Raw genomic sequence first — 19480 nt, 5'->3', positions numbered from 1 at the left:
TTGCATTTCCTTTTCATGTTTTCCCATCCAGATACTGTATATCCCTTGAACTCAAGTATTTACCCCAGTGTTTTCAAGGCTCAAAGTTATTTGCAAGTGGAAGAAGAGGGCCCTGCATTTTCTTCCCCTCCTGCCCACCCCTGTGCACTCTGCTCAATTATTTTCTGTGTTCGTACAGATAAAAAAGATAATTGTTTTCCTCCTAACCTTACTGGAAACCAGCCCTCATTAAACTCCTTAGTGGGAAAAGGGTTGGATAGGATGCCAGTGTGTTAAAGGGCTTCTCTGTCTGTCTGGGAAGTGCCTTATGTAAGGAGCTAGCACACGGGGACAGACGGCACCTTGGAACGTGACCCTGGCTGGGATCCCTCATGGAGACCCAGCTGCTCTGGTGGCCCTGGGAAAACAAAGTGCTGGTTCTTCCCCACCATCCACAGTGCATCTGTGCTCTCCCAGCTTGGAACTACGTGCTGGTGTGGCCTTTCTGCTGCCTTTCTGCTGCAGTGACATTGGCTCAGAGCTGCCTCCAGCCCTTTTACTGCAGACAGGCAGTGCAAGGGAGACAAGACTTTATCTAACAGCATCCCACTCCTTGAAGAAGTGGCACATACAGAGTTTTTCTGATGTTCTCCTCGCTGCTTTTTCCCACCAAACAACGCAGCTGGTGCCTAGAAGATGTGCATGGGATTGCTTCTGGATTAAAACTTCCTGCAGTGTGCATAAAGTGGTGCACATCTTGCAGAGTGGAAGGTTACCATCCAGCAGACGTGCTCTGTGCTGCCCCTGGAAGCAGGATGTCAGCTCAGAGGGAATGTAAATGTAGCAGGACAAAATGATGGTGTAACAAATTGAAAATCACAGCAATGGAGGGGAGAAGCAGCTGTGTTGGGAGCTGCCAAAGTTGCAAATAAAATCCTTTGGCTGGGTGAAGGAAGGTGGTTAGCCAGAAGTTAGAGCTTGTTCCTCAGTCCCTTGGCTGTAATTCAGAGATGCAGTGCATAGAGTGCTGCTGCTGCTTTTGATTCATTGTCCTTCCTGATAGAAAGTTCCTTCAATGCTATTTAGATTTTTAATGCTTTAATGACCTGTTTTTCATGTCCACTGCATGTGTTCTCTGTTGTGCATAGTAATCTTGTGAATATTTGAATATGATACTTTAATCTCTGCTGTTATCTGAACTTATGTTAATTTAGTCTTTCTGCATAGGTCTTGCTCTATTAAAGCAGAGCTATTTTTATTGCTGCAGCAAACTGGATAGCCAAAGGGAATGAACTCTGGATAATCCTCCCAGAGAAATGGCTCTTGGTCTGTGGTAGTCATGGAAGGGCTGCACTGGCCTTGGCAGCTGTGCTGAGCAGAGCTGCAGCTGTGGGATGCAGGTGAGGAGGGGATGCTGCTGAAGCACCAGTGAAATCAGGATGTGTCTGGTAATGTTCTGAAATCCCATCCTCAGTTGTGCTCGGTTCAGTGGTTCAGCAATTGATTGAAAATCTGAGGGGTTTTTCTGCCCTGTCAGCTTTATTCTTGGCCACATCAAGTACTCTGAGCAAGCTGCCTTGGAGAATTCAGCCTTTGGGTGCTTCTAATTCAGAAAAGGGATTTTCTGGATTGTGAATAACATGTTTGTGTCCTTGTATTTCCCCGTGGTTCTGTCAAACTGAAGTTTTTATTTTTCAGCTTAGAGAGACAGTGAGAGGTGGTAGAGTTGAAGAAGGGAAGAGCTGCATTCAGTTCAGGAAGAAATGTGGAGCTTTGCCCCATGCCAGAGTGCTGTGAGCAGTGATGATCCTGCTGCTTGTCCTGCAGCCTGATGCAGGCTTTGGTGGGCATGGAAGTGAAGGAGCACTTGTTCACCATTGACAGGCTTGTCTTTCTCTCTGAGGAGTACAGCAAACCTGCCTGGACTTGGGCATTAGGAGTTTTGCACCAGGCTGCAATCCTTTTGGTATTTATGGGCTTTTTATATAGGCATGCCTCACTCTACAAGAGAGGTACAGGATAGTGATTTAGCAGGAAGTAGCCTGTGTGACAATGTAGCTCTACTCAAGCAAACAAACTACTTTGTACTCCATAGTAGTTTACTTTTTGTAGGTGAATTTTGCACAGAGTTCTCATGGTCCCGTTCAAAGCTCTGGGGAGACAGCAGAGGGAATCACAGGGCCACCTCACTATGCTTCTTATGGTGGTGACTTTTATGGGTTGAAGGGTGCTGCTGCATGTGTGTGTGGCTGTGGCTGCATCATGTGAGCTTGTGACAGTCTGGGCTTTGAGAGCAAACCTCAAAACCTTCTGTGAGTGAAAGGAAGTGTGTGTGTCCTGGGTGAGCAAGCTGTGGGGGCTGCTGCGTGCTGGTGCAGCTGTCACACCTGAGTGTCAAGTGAAAAAGGCTGCTGCAACAAAGTGATTCACATTTATTTAGCAAGTGCTCCTGAGTAATTTGGTGGGCTGACACCAAATTGTGACAATACACGTTGATGAGTTACTGGTATCATCAATCAACTTGTGCTTGGCTGCTGCTCTGTTGTGGCTTCTCTTGCCCTATTTCTTCTTGAAGAACTGCACAGCTGTAGTAATTTTAAGTTCTATCTTTATCCTAACTGCAGGAGATAAATGAGATATGGTTGATATTATGACAGGTCAGATTCCCTTTGTCGCTTCACTGGCTTCTCATTTGGTTTAAAAATGGCTGTAAATCCATCAGTTCCTGCTTCCACACACAGCATACACCTGTGTTTTCTGCCATCCATGGCTATAAGAAAATAGGTAGGTGAGGCCAGGCTATGAAAGAGCAATTTATAAGTGGCTGGTTATCAGAGCTGTGTTTCTGTCATGAATTTGTGGTGATCTAAAAGTGAATGACAAATTTTGTTTGGTCCATGAAACATTAGAATAGAGCCAGTTTGGACATGTGGCCTTGTAAAGCACATAATGCCATCTCTGAAGAAACACTGGTTTCTTGAACATATGTGCATAACATGTGCTTCTGGAGCAGCTGTTTGTACAGAGTGTTTAAGGAACTGTTTCAGGTATCTTCCTCAACAAGGTTAGTTCATGCTCCTTACCCCTAAGTCATAGTGCTCTCATCTGCTAAAGTCTTACTGAAAATTGCCTTTCTTAAGTAAGATTAGTTTTGCATTTAAATTATGGGTATGTTGATGCTCTTCTTGAAGATGGAGGTTGTTTTTTTAGTAATCCAGTGTGTTATGAAGTAGTCTTTTAGGCAGTGATGTAAACAGCCATTAGCTTTCAGTAGTAGTTAGAGGGAGAGGTAACAGGCAGGGCAGGCACAGGTGAGTGAGTTAAATTGAATGTTGGCTTACATGAAATGAGTGGAGAGTGCTGGTGTCCCTTGCAGAGTGGGTCAAAGACACAACAGTACAAGCAGCTGTAGGCACTCTCCATCATTAGGGATGACAGAACTCCTGTGCTTTGAAGCCAAGGACTTGGAGTCCTGATTTTCCACCAGCATGAGAATGAAACATCCACAGTAATTTTATTTATCTGAATATTTGTTGTGTTGATTCACAGCATTGGCATCAGGTTGTTGGATTAAAAGCTGTTTGACTCTAGACACACTTTGTGCACCTGAGAGTACAGAGGTGCTGCTTTGTGTGTGATTGTGCAAATGGGACCCTGGTGTGTCTAGGTGAAACATAAATGTACAGCTTATTTCTACCAGTCAGGCTTCTGGAAAAAAACAAACTTAACCTGCAGAAATGAAAGCATCTGGTCCTGGGGTCCACCCATGAGAAACATCCAAGTGCTTTTCAGTAATGTGATGGAGATAGAGCGTTTGGCACCACAGTCTGGTGAAGAGGTGCTGCCTCAGGGTGTGTGGTAAGTCTCTAAGCAGTGGCACAGCACTCTTCTGTGGCTACAAACTCTGGAGAGAAGGAATAAAGGCAGTCAGAGTCACATGTCAGTGTTCTGAGGGTCCCTTTAGGTAAAGTTTATTTAGCTTTCTAGGAAGCTGCAGTATTTAATCTGACCTGAAGCAGCAAACAGATGGAGGGATGTATTCTGTCAGAGAAGAGAGCTGTATTTTTGGCTTTCACTTCAAGCAAGAGATTTGTAGGTGGCCTTCTTAGTGTTCTATGAATTTGATGCTCTATATATTTCTAAACTGAGCCTATCTTTTGTAAGCAACATAATTTTACAACCTCCTTATGCTTAAGCTACTTCTTTGTCCAGGAGTTAAAAACAGAGGCCAAATCAAATTTGGCTCCTTCCAAATTTGATTCCCTGTTAGACCATACGTTCTGCTGCTGCAGGGAGCAAGTCTTTCATGTCAGTCAGTCAACCCTTGGCTTGGCTGGGAGTTACTTCTATCCTCCAGGGGAACCATGTATTTCACTTTACAGACGAGCCAGTATTCTGGTTTTGTGTTTATGTATCTGAAAGGCAGGATTCTTTTAGGGTTCATTTCTTTATAAGGCTTTTAACTGAACAGAGGCTCTCTCCTCTTAAATTGAACTCAACTTCCACAAGTGTATATGTGTGCAAAGTTCCCCCTCCCCCCGGGACCATGCCCAGTTGAGAGGAGGAGAAAAGTGAACATTCCTGGCAATGTTTGTTCTCCTCATATAGTAGCCCCTTATAAAATAGAAACAAAATTCAAATGGTTGCAATGCTGCTTACGTGAGTAACAGTCTAGGTTGGGGCTGAAAATAGTTGGTTCTCCCTTTTTTTTCAGGGTAAGCTATTCAGCATTCCAAACTGACTTGTGCTGGGAGCAGACATCACCAGCAAGGTATTTCCTGTCTCCTTTTGCCAAATGCTAATAATAATAATAACAACAACAATAAAGACTTAAAAAAATATACTCAGATCAGAACTATGCCACACGTGACTTCATTTGGCAGCACAGGGCTTGCTCTACATAACTTCTGGCTTTATTTTTTTACTTACATGCCTGCCAAGAGCTTCTGAATTAATTTGCCCTCTTCCCACTCCCTGTCTTCCCCCTGCTGAAGGGAAGGCATAGTGGATCACTCTCTGAGCCAGAGGAACATATGGGACAGGGGAACTCCACCTGACCAGTTCAAGGCTCTGCTGTCATGTGAGGGCAGTGCCTTGGTCACTGAAGCTGAGCTGTCTCTTCCCCTGAGCTCCATCTCAGGCATGCTGCCTCTCCCCAGCACCTACTGCTTCTGAAGGTTTAATTTCTTACTGGCTTTTTCTGGTGCTTGTGTCTCAACTTGGGCTTCTTTCCCAGTTGAGTTTGGCCACACTGACCATAAGAAATAGGTGCCCACTTCTTCCTGAGCTTCTCTGAAGAAGGAATAGTAGAAACCTGATTTTCTGTGGAGCACAGGGTCTCTATTCCTTTACATGGGTGCCTAATCCATGACAGATTCTAGTCATGCTCTAAAATGTTTCAGATCCTTTGATCTATGGTTACATCAGGAAAAATGAAATAAAATCTCTGGTACTGAGTGATGAAAAGAAAAGGGAGTTTGCCTGTAAAGAGTAGAAACCTGATATACAAGAAAGCACAGCCTTGCCAGCAAATTTCACTGTCCCAGGGAAAACCATGAGAACATTTCTGAAGTTTCAGTCCTGCAGAGAGTAGCCAGGAAGAAATGAGTGGGAATTTCTTTTTCATTGAGGGCAAAAGAAGTATGTGGAAGTATTTTAAGTGTGAGACTCTGAGCTGCCTCTGTGTGTGAAATGGTGGTACCCTGAAGAGGCTGGCTTAGATTTGTGGCACATTAAAATGAGGTAACAGTTTCATGGTAGTTGATAGTAGTTTATGACACATCAGTTCCACTTTCTGCTTTGTTAAACATTTTTAAAGCTGCTTCAGTGCACCCAGCTTCCATGCCTTAACTACTGGGAACTCTGTGAATCCCTGGCTTGTTTGTCTCCAGCCACAGCTGGAAATGCTGGATAGGTCCCAGCATCCCATTTTGCCTAGGCAACACCCGTGTTTTCTGAAGTAAAATCTCATATACAAATATGAATGTAATTTCTGGAATCAGTTAGAAACTCTGCATCCACATGATCTTCTGAGTATGTGTGAATTGCTGGGTTTTTTTCCTTGTTCAATTCATTATAGAAGAAAAACTTTCCAGTGGAGCCCAGTTCTGATGTGGCTGTACAGGTTAAAAGGAAAGAAGTAGTTACTGTCCAAAATCACTTCATTTTGGTACATGTTCCCTCTAGTCCTTTATGAGCTCTCCTGAAGGTTTTTATCTGATACTGGTTTTGGATTGAGCTGCATTGCTGATGGTGCATTTGGCTGTAAAGATGAGGTTTGATTGATTTTCAAGGATAGGAGAAAATGGTGTTCTTGATAACCATTGCAATTTCAGGTAGTGTATGCTGACACTGATGTGTGAGCTGCTCAGAGCAATAATAACTGGTTGACCTGACCTGCCTTGGCTTTAAAGTGCCTGGTAAAACTTGCTGTGGCCTTGTAAAGAGATTGTTCATTTTTGTGTCTGTCTGCTGATGGATCTCCAATGTACATCTCCCTAGCTTTGCATCAGGATTAATAATCAACATGCAGACAAATCTGGTTGTTCCAATTATTTCTCCTGCTAAGACTTTGACCTTGTGTTTTCAGTTCCTTAGGGTGATGGGCTTTCAAGAGTGGGTGAGAAAGCTGTATACCTTCCCAATTTGTACCAGAGGACAATAAAACCCCATGTAGACCCTTCTCTATCCATTTCCTGGGGCAGCACATGATTTGTGTGTCTCCATGATATTTCATGAAAGCTCAGCAACAGCCCTACATGATTGATTAATAAATACCTTGGTAGCTTTGAAAGGGAAAACTGGGCATCTCATGGCTGCTTCAGAAGGGCAGCAGCAGGCTGGAAAAACTGCATTGTGCTAACTCTCTCCTGACCAGCTATTCCTGCAAAGTTCCCACCAAAAAACTCTCGTAGAAACTGAGTTTTATTTCAGAACACCAAGGAAAAATATGGAAGAATTTGGAGTGCTGGAAGTGGGGCTTGCCAGAAGTAGTAACAGACCAAACTTGTAAGGCAAACAATGCTGCACCAGAGACTGCCAATATCCCCCCATAATCTGTATTAAAAATAGATTTTGCAGGCTCCAGTTTTAGCATGATCCATTCAGTAATTCATATGGCATTCCCATATGTTAGGGTGAGAGGAAGGTGGAAATAGTGGGAGTCAGGGAAAAAGACACTGAGTGATCCTTATGCCATTTCAGTTCAGTTAATTGCATGTGTTTCAAATGTTGTAACGTGAGCAGATGGGGTGTTTCACAGTTCTGTGCTCTGTGTCTGGATATATATACACACTCACATAGATATGAAGTTCTCCAGCACTTGATTCCTGTGCTGAGGCTTTACCAACAACAATGGGTGAGGGGATGGCATCAGTGCTGGGATGGGATGAGTGATCCAATGTTGGTATCCCCAAGCCCATGTGAGATGTGCATGTGTTCAGTGAGCAGTCCCAGGGCTTGTGGCTGTGTTGCATTTGGTGACAACCTCAAAGGTTGTCTTGTGTCTTCTTGTTTGAAGCCACACAGCTCTGAAATCAGTAATCTGGGCCTCAAATGTACTTAGAACTTTAATATCAGGGTAGTTTTAGTCTGGGAATAAGTTCTAGAAGGAGGAGTGTTGTCCCTGGAAGCAGTGGCTGTGTATCCTGCAAAAGTGCAGGAATGTGGGGTCCCTCCTCTTGCTGAGGTTGCTGGAGCAGCCCGAGGGCTGCACACCAGTCAGCACCATCCAGCTTGGGCAGCACTCTGGTTTCAGCTGGGATAATCCATGTTCTTCTGCCCATGCTGGAATCCCACTTCAGTCCTGGCTCTGCAGCCTCCTTGCTCCCTTCTGCTCAGCCTGGGATGGGTCACCAATCACCTGGCTGCTTTCCTCAGCTCTTTTCTGGTCTCATGCCCTCACTTCTGTCCCTCTTGCCTGCCCTGCAGCCTGGCCCCTTCCACACAGGTTGTTTTGGGCAAGGGGCAGCCTCCTCTCCCCACAGAGCAGCCTGCCTTTCCTGTGCTCCTCAGCAGGAGGGTGGCAAACAGCCTCTGTTCCTCCTTGCTGCTGCAGCCCTCGAAGGATGGAGTAAAGCAGATGGCACCAGCATGAATGAACAGCCAGCAGCTGAGTGAGCCTGTTTGTCAGCTTGGCCTTTGCTCTGCCTGTGTATCCTGGGCTTTTCAATGGGAGCCTCTGCTCCTGCTGGGATCTCCTTGGGAAGATGAGGGGCTCCTCCCTCTCTCCCCAAACTCTGGTCCCTAAGATCAGCCTTGGCTCAGACTGACTCTTCCCTGAGAGCAGCCAGGCTTGCAGCAGGACCTTCCTGTCATGCAGTTTCTCTGAATCTTCAGGTAAGACAAATCTTCTATTTAAAATCCATCTTTCTTTTCTAATTTTCTTATCTTAGCGGATTCTTTGAGGTGGTCTTTCGCTTTTAAGAGCTTGAAGGCACCTGGCTGAACCCAGGGGTTTTTCTCTCTTTCACTTAGAGAGACTGGTAGAGACATTCTTGGTTGATCTCAGCATGAGCCGTAAGTGATTTGGACCCAGCTTCTCTTTGCTTGTAGGGATTTTGTTTGATTGGGGATTTTTGTGTGTGTTAGTTCAAGGACCAGTCCAAACAGCAATTGCTCTCTATTTTCAAGCTGCATCCTCTTTGCATTCTTTCCTGCTCCCCCTCCACATGGACTGGGAGGTGTGAGGAAGGATCTTGTGGCAGCCAAACCTCTGTGCTGTTCTCAGAGACTCCTGTGTCATGCAGCACCAGCTGAAAGTGCAATACCAGCTCAGCAGGTCCCCTCTGAGACCTCACCTGCAGCTGGCAGGTGTTGTCTGTCTGTATTTACACATGTGACAAACAGTAAGTTGGTACAGGTGAATGCAGGACCTCAAACTCTGATTTGCAGCTGAGTCTCAAGCTGCTGCTGTGTGGACAAAATGGGAGCAATACAGTGTAAGAGTGGCCAGGGCAGAGATGCAGGAGCTGGGCTGAGCTCTTGCCTCTGGTTCCAGTGAGCTGCTTGGTGCCTTACAGCCCCTTTCCTCCTCCCACCAATTATTTTGTCTCATGCATTAATTTCTTAGCAGGTGCCCTCACACTGGGAGAGCTTTCAGTACTGAAGAGTCTTTGTGGGCTTCAGAAGGAAAATAAGAATAATTGACTGGGCAGTATAGGCAAGGATCAGCTGTCACTACCCTTGGTGTACCCAGGGGAAATAAGGGGATTCAGTCCAGTGCCATTCAAGAATAAAAGATTAGTTCAGGATGAGAGAATCTTTTGGTCTCTTAAAGGGGCAAAACCTTGAGCCACAGAAATCAAATAGCAATGTGTAGAGTGGTAGTTGAATAAAACTAAAATGAAAGCACAAAAAAAAAAAAAAAGCCTTAAGCTCTTTAGTTTATTTTACTCTCCAAGTTCTCTATCAGATGGCAAGCTTCTGGATATTAGGGGCATGCAGTCAGGAGATTTTTTATCTTGAGCTGATACCTGCCTTTGCACTCTGCCTTCCATTCATCTGCTGATCACATGTTGCAGGGGAAAAAAGCATTTTCTGGTCACAGTAGCTTGTTTTTCAAGTTACTGAAGTGTAAAATCATTTCTACCAAGGCATTAAAAAATAAAATAGTTTTCAGTTATTTCTGTCATACCTTCTTGCTGGTTGCTGCTCATTGAGTTAGCTGTGGTGAGTGATGATGTTACAGTGTAAATCTGAAAAGCCCTTTGTGGTTTGCACTGTCACAAGCCCCACGCTGGGACTTGGGAAGTATTGCAAGGATAGCTTTAGGGGATCAGTAGTTAATTTGGAGTTGGTTACTCTGATAATGTGAGCTTTTTGTTCACACTAGGATCCTAGTACTTTGTGTAAATGATGTGGTGTTGTGCATTGGTTTTGTGGGTTTTTGGTTGTTTGGTTTTGGGGTTTTTTTTTTCCTTTTTGTTTCTTTGCTTTTGACTTTTCCTCCTCTTCAGAAATTTATCTAGTTTGATCTCTTTCTGTTTTTGAAATTGTAGCTTTTTATTCTGTATGAGGAAATGGTTCATTTCAGTCTTACTGAGTTCCATTAACATCTTTCCCCTCGAATATGGCAGCAAGCCAGTGAAATTAATGTGCTGTTTGTTTGTCTCTTAGCACAGTTCATTTGCTCAGAAACTGTCTGGTGCAAAACTCCAGGCCTTGAGCTAGAGGCTGGCATGACTGTGCCTGTCTCCACTGCTGATGGGCCTTTAAAAGGTGTCAGTGGAAATTGCTCTGTACAAGATTCAGCTCCTAAGAAGGGATAACCCCTCATGTTTGCTACTGATGTTGGTCCTGACTTGGTCTGCAGGACCAACTTCCAAAAGCAGGGAAAGCTCAAGCTCCCATCAACTATGTGCAGAGAATCACCAGTTAAGAGAGGCACAGAAAACTGGCTGCTTGTTAATATTCATCCTTAAATGATTTATGAAGCTAAAAAGAATAAACAAGTGACACTTTATATTTTGTTACAGCAGTCTCCTATCCTTGTTTGGTATTGTTAGTGGAGAGCTTGTGTCCAGAAGGGTGTTTGGTGACACCATCAGCTGAATAAGGTCTTTCAGATGTGTCTGTCTGCATTAGTAATGAGAATGCTTGCTCTTGTCTTACAAAGGAACCATTTCTTTAAAATATAACCTCCTCCTTCCCAGTCCCTCTGCAGATGATTCCGTCATCAGAATTCTCATTACAGCCCTCTTTCATCCCTTTAACACTGGATGAAAATCTCTTTGTCTTCAAGTTCCTTCAATTATTAATGATTCAGTTGTATTCTTTTTGCCAATTGGTGCAGAGAGAACCTTGGAGCAAATGTGTATTAGTTATTCCATTTATTCTCTCCTCTTAGTTCCTTCTGTGGTCTTTCTTAATAGTGCTCTTCTGCTGGTTCCTCACTCAGGTTCTGCATCATTGCATGGGGTTTTTTGATCAAATATAGGAGCCATTGTGTCCCAAAGACTAACTTTCTTTTTGAAACCTTCTCAAAAGAGGCAGGGAGCCTTCTTGCAAATGCTGGGAACATCTTTATTTTTCAGTCTTTACAGTGGTGTTAATTGGTGGTCAGACTTTAGCTGAACCAATTGCACCCTGTGCACCAGGTGGAAGTCTGGGGGATGGCAGGTCACAGAGCCAGTAAAATTGTTGGCTCCAGATCCTAAAGTACAATCTGAGTGGTACTGTGGAGAGGCAGGGCCAACCTTGGTGCCTTCTCCACCCCAGTGAGATCCTCCAGCAGGAGCAAAATCTGCAGCCTGTGCAGGGCAGGCGTTGGACAGGCTCAGCCTGGCTGCCCATGTCAGGAGGGGACAAGCTGTTCCATCATTCTGGCAGGGCCATGTCTGCACCCATGTGGGTCAGGCTGAGGGCCAGCAGTGTGCTCATGAGGCTGCTTTTGTTGTCTGTCCTCTGAGGTGAGCAGAGAGCTGCTTCCCCTCGGCACGGCTCAGCCGCCCGCAGCTCTTCCGTGGGTTTCTGCCTGACTGCCTTCCTTACATAAAGTGTTGCTAAGTGAGAAGCTGTTGAAACCAATTGTGCTACATGTTACTACATGTTTCTGCAATTCCCATTGCCTGTCTGGTTGCTTTTGCTGTCGAGGAACAGCAGTTAGCTGAGCTAACCAAATTAAAAAAATATTTCTTGAAGGAAAGTATGGACATAAGAGAAAATAATCATGTGGCAGCTTTTAGGAAGGCAGTACTTAGCTGCTACAGAGCATATTTCTGAGAAAATATTGATCTTTAAGTTGACCTAAATCAAGATCAAGTGGATCAATCTAAAGACTGATCTTTAAGCAAATACCTTTTCACTGGAAGAGGTAACAGATACCAACCTGTTTCAGGCAAACCTCTATTTTCATTACTGCATTAACTATATACCAATGTCCTATTGACTGAAAAACCATGTTTTCCTAAATATAAATAGTATTTGAATTGAAATACCATCCAAACCCTATGATTAGACAAACAGCTAAAATCTGTGTATATTGCATTGCAGTTACTGCTTTATATGTCTTTAAGACCATGCCAGCTTTGTTTATGTTTTAATTGCATGTTTTGCAAAATCTACTTCAACAAATGATTCATTAGTTTAGAATATTTTATTTATAGTTTTAATATAGAATAATAGCTAAGGCTTCTGATACAAGTTATGACGTGACATTTAATTTGAAAACATTGGGTTACCTGATTAAGTGAAGTACAAACTGATACATTAATAAATTCTATTACAGTAGCTGTGATATTTTACAGTAAGCAAGTTTTTTTCTTGACTCATCACCCCACTGGTAGGCCAGGAGAGAAAAAAGGTGAGAACAAGTGGTACAGAATCTATCTGCAGTATTTTCTTAGTCATGAACCATGTGATAGGATGGAGAAACAGTTGGTGTTTCTCTTTGATGCACAGCTTGTCACGTGGACACCCATCAGGACAAGGGCTGTGTGTTCACTGGTGTGGTCTTTGAGCCTCCCACTAATGCAGTGCTGCCTGCACAGCCCTGTCTGAGCCCTCAGAGCCATCCCTGCATGTGTGCAGTGCAGTCATCTGGTTTTGTGGAAAGTCTCTCTCAGGTGGCATTGGTTTCTGCAGGAGGGCTGGGGCCATCAACTGCTTCTCATATTGGGGGAAACACAGGGAATCAGCTGAAAGTTTGGGTGGCCTTGCAGGAGCAGTGCAGTCCCAAGGCACTTTTGGGCTGTACCAGTTGGGACACATCAGATGTCTTTACAAAGTTTCAGTGATTCTCTGAGCTGGAGGTTTGCTTCTGCCCTGTCAAAATTTGGGGTGTGATTGCTCACTCACCTCTTTGCTTTTCCTTTGTGGATGGATTTGGAGGTTGGGGTGTTTGTTTCTGCCCAGCTGTCAGGGACAGTAGCACCTCAGAAAGAGCAGGCTGAGCAAGCAGTGAGATGAAGCTGTTCCCCATCCCAGGCAGTGCCCAGGACAGAGGGGAGGCTTTAGTGTGGGGCAGCTATACAAAAACTTGAGTTGCAGCTGTTACTAGTATCTCTGCCACATATACCTGCAAGGTTTAGGGGCTAACAGACACATATAATGAATTTTGCTTTCTTATTCTTTTGTTCTCACTGGTCTCTAAGCTAGAAATGAAGGATTTCCTCAGAAAGTCAAAGGACTTGGTGGCTTCAAAGTGTTAAGTGCAGTATTGGTTGTTCTGCAAAACAGACCTAGGAGTATTTGAATATCCTTCATCTTCCAGCTTGATTTTAGTGACATGCTGGCACAGAGAGAACTAGAAAATCCTTTTCTAGATATTCCACATATCAATTATTTAGTTGAGGAGAGTCTGCTAGGATTCACAAAAGAGAGATCATGTCTGGAAGTATCTGTCTGACACGTTTAAAACAAATAAGCTGAAGTAGGAGAAAGAGAGGCCATAATATGCGTGGGATTTGAAGATTCTTTATAGAATCATGGTGCACAGAACCCCATGTTTTATCTGCTGGTGTGTCAAGAGAGCTGGTCACAATAGGGGGTGACTTTGGATGAATGCTGGGGAAGGGCAATGTCACCAGTACAGGCCTGTTTTCCTGGGAGCCTGGGAGGAAGGACAGATGAGTCCTGTGAAGATGTTGGGGTTGGGATCTGCTGTGGATACAAAGCTGGTGGCACTGCTGGTGTAAAGGAAATGGGGTGATTGAAGGGCCCTGGGCTGGCTGCAGGAGATGGGCAGATCAGCTCCTGCATGCTTGTACATAGAGGAGACTAAAAACAAAGCCAGGGTCCCCCTGCATCCTGAAACTTTCTAAGCTGCCTTGAAATCCTCGTTACCCCCAGAGGCTGCTAACTCAGCCTGTGGCTTTTCATTACTGCTGCCCATCCATCCTCTGTTTTGTCAGTAACCACAGAGAGGAAGACTCCACCTTACAGCCTTCCTCACTACATAACCCTGGTGGAAGAGCTAGTGTGCTAAACTGCATCTGCTTTTCTTGAATTAATGAATGCTCTTCTATTTTGTTTTTCCCCTGCCTTGGGAAGGGGAAAACCCCCACGTTTTTCCCCTCAAATGGATAGTAAAATAGATAGTCTGATCTTTATTACTACTGCAGAAGATCAGACAGTATTTAGAGAGTCTGGTGAAGCATTTGTCTCCTCTCAAGCTCTCCAGAAGGCAGTCATCCCTGTTTCAAGTGCTAAGACAATAGTGAATAAAAAGAAAATTCCCTGTTCCAGGGCTATTTTTACCAGAGTGGTGCAGTTCCTGTTCAGTAGACCTATGCCTCTTAATCTACATCACTGATGATACTGGAAGCTATTTTAGGCATTGCATAAAATGTTCATCCAGTCTTTGCTAAAAAAGAAGCAACCAACCCACAAGTCCTTTGTTAAACACTGGTTGCAAGGCTTCAGCAGTGACTTGGGAGAAAGATCTTAGGCTGAGGTTGTGGAAGCATCTTGCTTTGTTTGGGAGCAGAGGTTGTGTGTGACTTTGGGAAAGCCCAAACTGATGATTGTTCTTTCCTCCTCCCATCCCCTCATTATCCTGAAATGTGGAGAACACTACCAGTATCTATTTAGGGTTTTGGCTCTCCTAATTTGTAATGGCAGCTGCCTTCTGTTTTGCCCATCATTTTGCACAGAGGGACTCAGTTTGCAGCTGGACAATAATGAAATTGAGTTCATTATCTTGTGTGAATGTGATAATGAAATAAAACCCACCCGAACCAGCAAAATCTTTTTTGAGTTTAGATCAGACCTCAGTCACGGTGGTGAGATTTTCTGAGATGGTAAATGTCTTTACTCCTCTTTGAGAAGTACAATGCTAAAAATGTAATTTAATAATCTCCAGGATTTTGGCTTGTCAACTTCCTTACATTTGTATTTTCACTGTGTTGGGATGCACTGATTTTATGTGATGAGTTTCCTACTCCTGTAAGCAAGCCAGGTAAACATGCAGTTAAATCTCAGACAGGGCTGAGTGTTCTCTGTGTTCCAGCATCTATCTGGATTAGGCTCTTCATTCCTGTCTCCTCCTATGCCTTTTGTCTTTTCAGAAGTATTTTTATAGGTGTGAAAACATATCTCAGGGCAGCCAGAACAAACTTGATGATTAAGCTGGTTTTTATTTGCAGTATCTTAAGATGGAACCATTTGCCATGGGCTGTTTCAGCAGCCACTGTGTCTCTGGAAATGCTGGCATGGGCAGCCTGAAGGTGGTTTGGGTAGCTGGTTGAAGGTCCATCCCCAGGCTCCAGGGTGTAGGACACAGGCTGGCAATGTGTATCCATCCCTTGTGAGCCTCGGGAGTTCTCTTGGGTTACAGGACCGTTTTCAGGACTTCTTATTCTTCCACCATCCCAAGTCCACAATGTTTTTGCTCCCTGAGCTCCTGGTTGCTTTGGCCAGTGAAGGGGAGCTGGAGAAGTGAGGGAGAGATGGTAGCAAGGCAGGGTTAGGGTTTCCTTGTGTTCTGCAGAGGATGATCTTTGCAGTGGCAGCAGCAGGCACCCCTTCCCATGAGTCACAGGAAGCTTTTTCAGAGGAGAGGTCGAAGAATTGCCTTAGTGCCACTCTGGCTTGTTTTTTCCTGCTCCTTCCAAAAGGCCTTTTTGCTGCCATGTGGTGCTTGCTGCCCTGTCATCCTTGTCCCATGCAGCCTGCCTTCCTCCATTTCCTCATCCTCCTCACTGCTGTGGTGGTTGAGAGAGTGGGGGAAAACTGTCAGCTCAGGAAAGATGCTCTTAAGTTCCTAAGATCTGTTTATAGCAGCAAGGGTGGAATTTCTGTTTGATGCAACGGTTGATGGATGTGTGAAGTCATCCTGTGCTTGCGGGGGAAGGCAGAAGGGAATTGATTCCCTTTGTAGCTCTCTACCCCCAGAATTTTGGGAGACAACCCCTGGAAATCAACGGGGAATTTGTTACTCCTTCCTGTAAGCCCCTTGGCACTCAGGGGTAAATGGGGTTTGTTGGACCTCTCCCAAGTTTTGTGGTGGGGAGATGTTTCATTTTCCTGTTGATAGCCTTCCCTGTCAAGTGCTGTGCTGTCACAGGGACTGAGAAACCCCAGGTTACTGCTGGGGAGTGAACCTAGTTGACTCGTGTGTCCTGAGTACAGGGAAATTTAATCTTGTCTTCAGTCCTTAAGCGTGTGCTGGGCTCATTGGTTACTCCTGACTGACTGCTCCTTTGCTATGTATGGTGCTTTATTACAAACTAAAAATGCTTGAAAACAAACCAGTTCAACTTTTAATTTTCCTCATATTCTTTTAAAAAATTAATTTATCCAGTGCTTTCCAGCTGAGGTGTTCAGCACCCCAGCTCCTCACAGAGCACAGGGTGATTTCTAAATTCACGGGTTCCTTTTCCTACTGAGATGAATGTTGTCCTAAAGAAAGCCTTGGAATAAGGAGATGAGATCAAAGCAGACATAGCAGACACTGAATAGTGGCAGTAAAACTGAAGTCCTCACTTCACAAAGAACTTGTTTCTGAGCTGAACTGTGCAGTGAGCCCTGTTATCCTTATTAGTCCTGAAGGGTTCTTGCTTGCCCCTGCAATCCTGCAGCACTTCTGCATTTCCCCTCGGTGTGAATAAGCAAATGCAAGGCTCAAACAGCAGCATAGTCAAGCTGGTTCCAACACGTGAACGGCACTAGACAGAAAAATCAAGTGGGGAGAGCCAAATGCCTTCTTGATCTGTAAAGCAGAAAATCCTGAATCCTTCCAGACCTCCTTTCTGTCACGTACCATCCATAAACCCCGTTTGGGGTTTGGATCGGCATCACGGCAGAGCCCAGCTGCGCTGCTGCCTGCGTGCAGTGCAGCCTTGTGTGCAGCAGCACAAAAGGAGCCAGCTGATGATATTCACAGCATTAAAGGCCTGATTCCTGGGGACACACTTGGTTGGATGCAATTAAAATGCCTGTCAGGCATTTGATAGCAGCAGCCCCTTGACAAACCGCCTCAGCAGCCGCGAGGTGCAGCATCCTATTGTGAGTGAGTGATGGCGGAGCCGGCTGCCTTGGCGTCGTTCTCGAATTTTCTGTGGCCAGTGAACTCCCTCTTCCTCTCCCACTCACCCTCTTTTCCTTTTCACCGCTGCGGGGACTTCTGCTAATTTGCAGTTTTCCTTTTCCCGACGTTGCACATGGTAGAGACAAGCTGGTGGCTTGCAGACTGCGTCTGGCTGGAGACAGGCAGCGAGCCCATGGATAGCAGCACTCCGGGAGAATGATTATGCAGCAGTTCTTTAAGGATAGGCTTTTGGGGTATGGCAGCATATGAGCTGGTAATGGTTTTATTTCAAAAATGTCAGCTTTGTTTGTTTGCTTGTTGAGAATTTGAGAGGCTTGTGCCTTTATGCTGAAGCTTTTTGGGTTTGTCTGCTGTAGATTAAAATCTCTAGCAGTGCACGCTGGATGAATTCAGATGAATAGGTAATAAACTTCTGTGGATTTGTTTATACATTGATGCATACATACTGTGTGTTTTATACAGACACACCTTCCTATACTATATGGGTATATTCATGCTTTTTTTGTCTTTGTATGATAGAAGAAAAACTTTTCTCATAGCTAAAAATGGTTTTTCAGCAAAAATCCAGTGTTTTCAGGGGATTTTTTCCCCTCCCTTTGTTTTGTATTAGCAGATTCTTCAGTGGGTAGTCTTGGACGCAGTGTGCTGATTGGGATCTTCTTGTTCAAAGATCGGAAAGGTAGGATGCCTCTCTTTGAATGTGGGGATGAATGTGGCACAGGGCGTGGGCTGCTCTTTGTTATTTTGTTTTTCCTTTTTGATTTAAACAATAGTTGGTGGTTTGAGGTTTTTTTTTGTTGTTTGTTTTTGTCAGCTTTGCAGAGATTTTCAAATTGTCGTGCCAGGCACTGTCAAGTTATTTTTGATGTGTAAATATATGCTGGAGGTAACTAATTAGCCCTTTTGGCTGCAGCTGCTGAAATGTGAGATACAAACCTGAATGCTTGCCTATTGTCTTGCGTTAGTACAGGTGCAAGCTGCCCCCTGTCATTTGGGGCTGTCTTAATACTGATTTTAGCATCAGCAAGGACAGGGTTAAACTGGCAGCCTTGTTCCAAGCAGGTACAGTCTCTCCTGGTTCCTGCAGCCTGTCAGGGCTGGGTGAGCATCTGTCTGATGGCACTTCAGAAATTATGTCTGTCTATCAAAAGGAGGAAAGCAAGCTGGGTTTTTCTGGCAATGTCATTGCTAATTCCCAGGAGTAGCAGTTTATTGTCCTCTTCCCCTGGTACCTTTTGGCTGTGATTGCTTCAAGCCTTTGCCTCTGTAAAGGAAAGAGGGAGGTGAAATGTTGCAGAATAAAATCTCTAAGTTACTTTGTATTGGATTCCAAGTGAGTGAGGTAGCTAAGGAATACAGATTTCATTGATTTGCACTGAGGACTGTGCTTAAAAAAAAATAAGAAAATCCAGGCAGGATTGGAAATCTGCTCCCTTCACCTTGATGGAGAGAGGAAAAGGTATATCCATCTTGAATTAACTTCCCAGGTGCCAGTTCTCACCCAACACCTACCAAAGCAGACTTTATGAAGTTGTTCTCTGTTATGGTGCCCTACAGGTGATGATATTTCTTCTTCCAGGTCTGCATTTGGACCTGGAGGGAATGTGTGCCATCACAATATGCATGTGGCTTTAGTCTGAAGTTTTAGGGGGCCTTTTAAAAACCTGGAAAAAAAGCCACAGAGTTTTTTTCTGGAAAGGTGGTTCTGTTTCACTCTTTGAGAAAGCCTGGGCTCCTGAAATGGCCATTGTGGCTCCCTGGACAGGGAGGAATCCCAGCCCAGAACCCAGGCACTTCCAAAGGTGTGGGCCACTGCTAAGAGCAAGTGATGAATAATCAATGTCATTGAACCTCAGGACTGCGTGATAGATGCTGTTTCCTGAGGGAAAGCATTGTGAATTTTTCCAGATATTCTCTCTCCTGTTTTCTTACATACAATTCTCTTGTTTGTTCCCCCTTTCTACACATCTTTCCATTCTCTTGGCCCTTGTAGTTTTTCTGTCTTTGCAGAAGGCTTTTACCTAATAGATTTTCCTGGCTGAATATATTTTTTTTGAAAGGAATTCTTTACTTGCTAGTTTACCTTAGCTGCTTTTAATATTGTTTCCTCCTGGTATCAGTTATCACTAGACTTATTGAAATAGAAAAGCCTGTAGTAAATAGTGTTTAAAATGCTTTAATTTGTGAAAAATGCATTCAGTGATTTGATTTTAGCTGAGAGCAAGTCCCTTCTCTTCCCTCTACTTTTAATTTCACTTCCACTGTCCAAGGCAAGAAGCCAAACTGCAGTCTCATTCTGATTTCATTAATGTTTTGCAAACTCTGTCTCAAGGACTAATACTGCTTGCTGGGCTTGGTGTCAGAATCCAGGGTTTTGCTGCAGCATTGGAGAGGGGGAAAGGAAGGCTCTCTCACAAATAGAAATGATAGCATTGCCAGCAGACAAGTAGAACTGCCTAGTTTTTATACTCTTGGTGGATAAAGAGCCTGATTTTTTGGCAGTGTGATCCCTTC

General features: G+C 44.3%; 1 protein-coding gene across 21 annotated transcripts in view; it reads left to right on the top strand.

The window, feature by feature from the left end:
• Positions 1-19480, top strand: part of MAP2 (microtubule associated protein 2) — a 143871-nt gene that overhangs the window by 30866 nt on the left and 93525 nt on the right. For 16 of the 21 annotated variants that reach the window (XM_059868103.1, XM_059868107.1, XM_059868115.1 and 13 more), the window contains one exon: positions 17580-17645. The exons of 3 other annotated variants lie outside the window; for them this stretch is intronic. The gene's annotated coding sequence lies outside the window, so the exon portion shown is untranslated. Of the gene's footprint in view, positions 1-17576; positions 17646-19480 lie in introns of all 21 variants that reach the window. 2 more of the 21 variants (XM_059868106.1, XM_059868104.1) reach the window with 1 other exon arrangement.

Source organism: Haemorhous mexicanus, chromosome 26, assembly GCF_027477595.1.
Source record: "Haemorhous mexicanus isolate bHaeMex1 chromosome 26, bHaeMex1.pri, whole genome shotgun sequence".
NCBI classification, from domain to species: Eukaryota; Metazoa; Chordata; class Aves; order Passeriformes; family Fringillidae; genus Haemorhous; species Haemorhous mexicanus.
The sequence above is the reverse complement of the archived record's forward strand: the minus strand, read 5'-3'. Positions and strand labels throughout refer to the sequence as shown.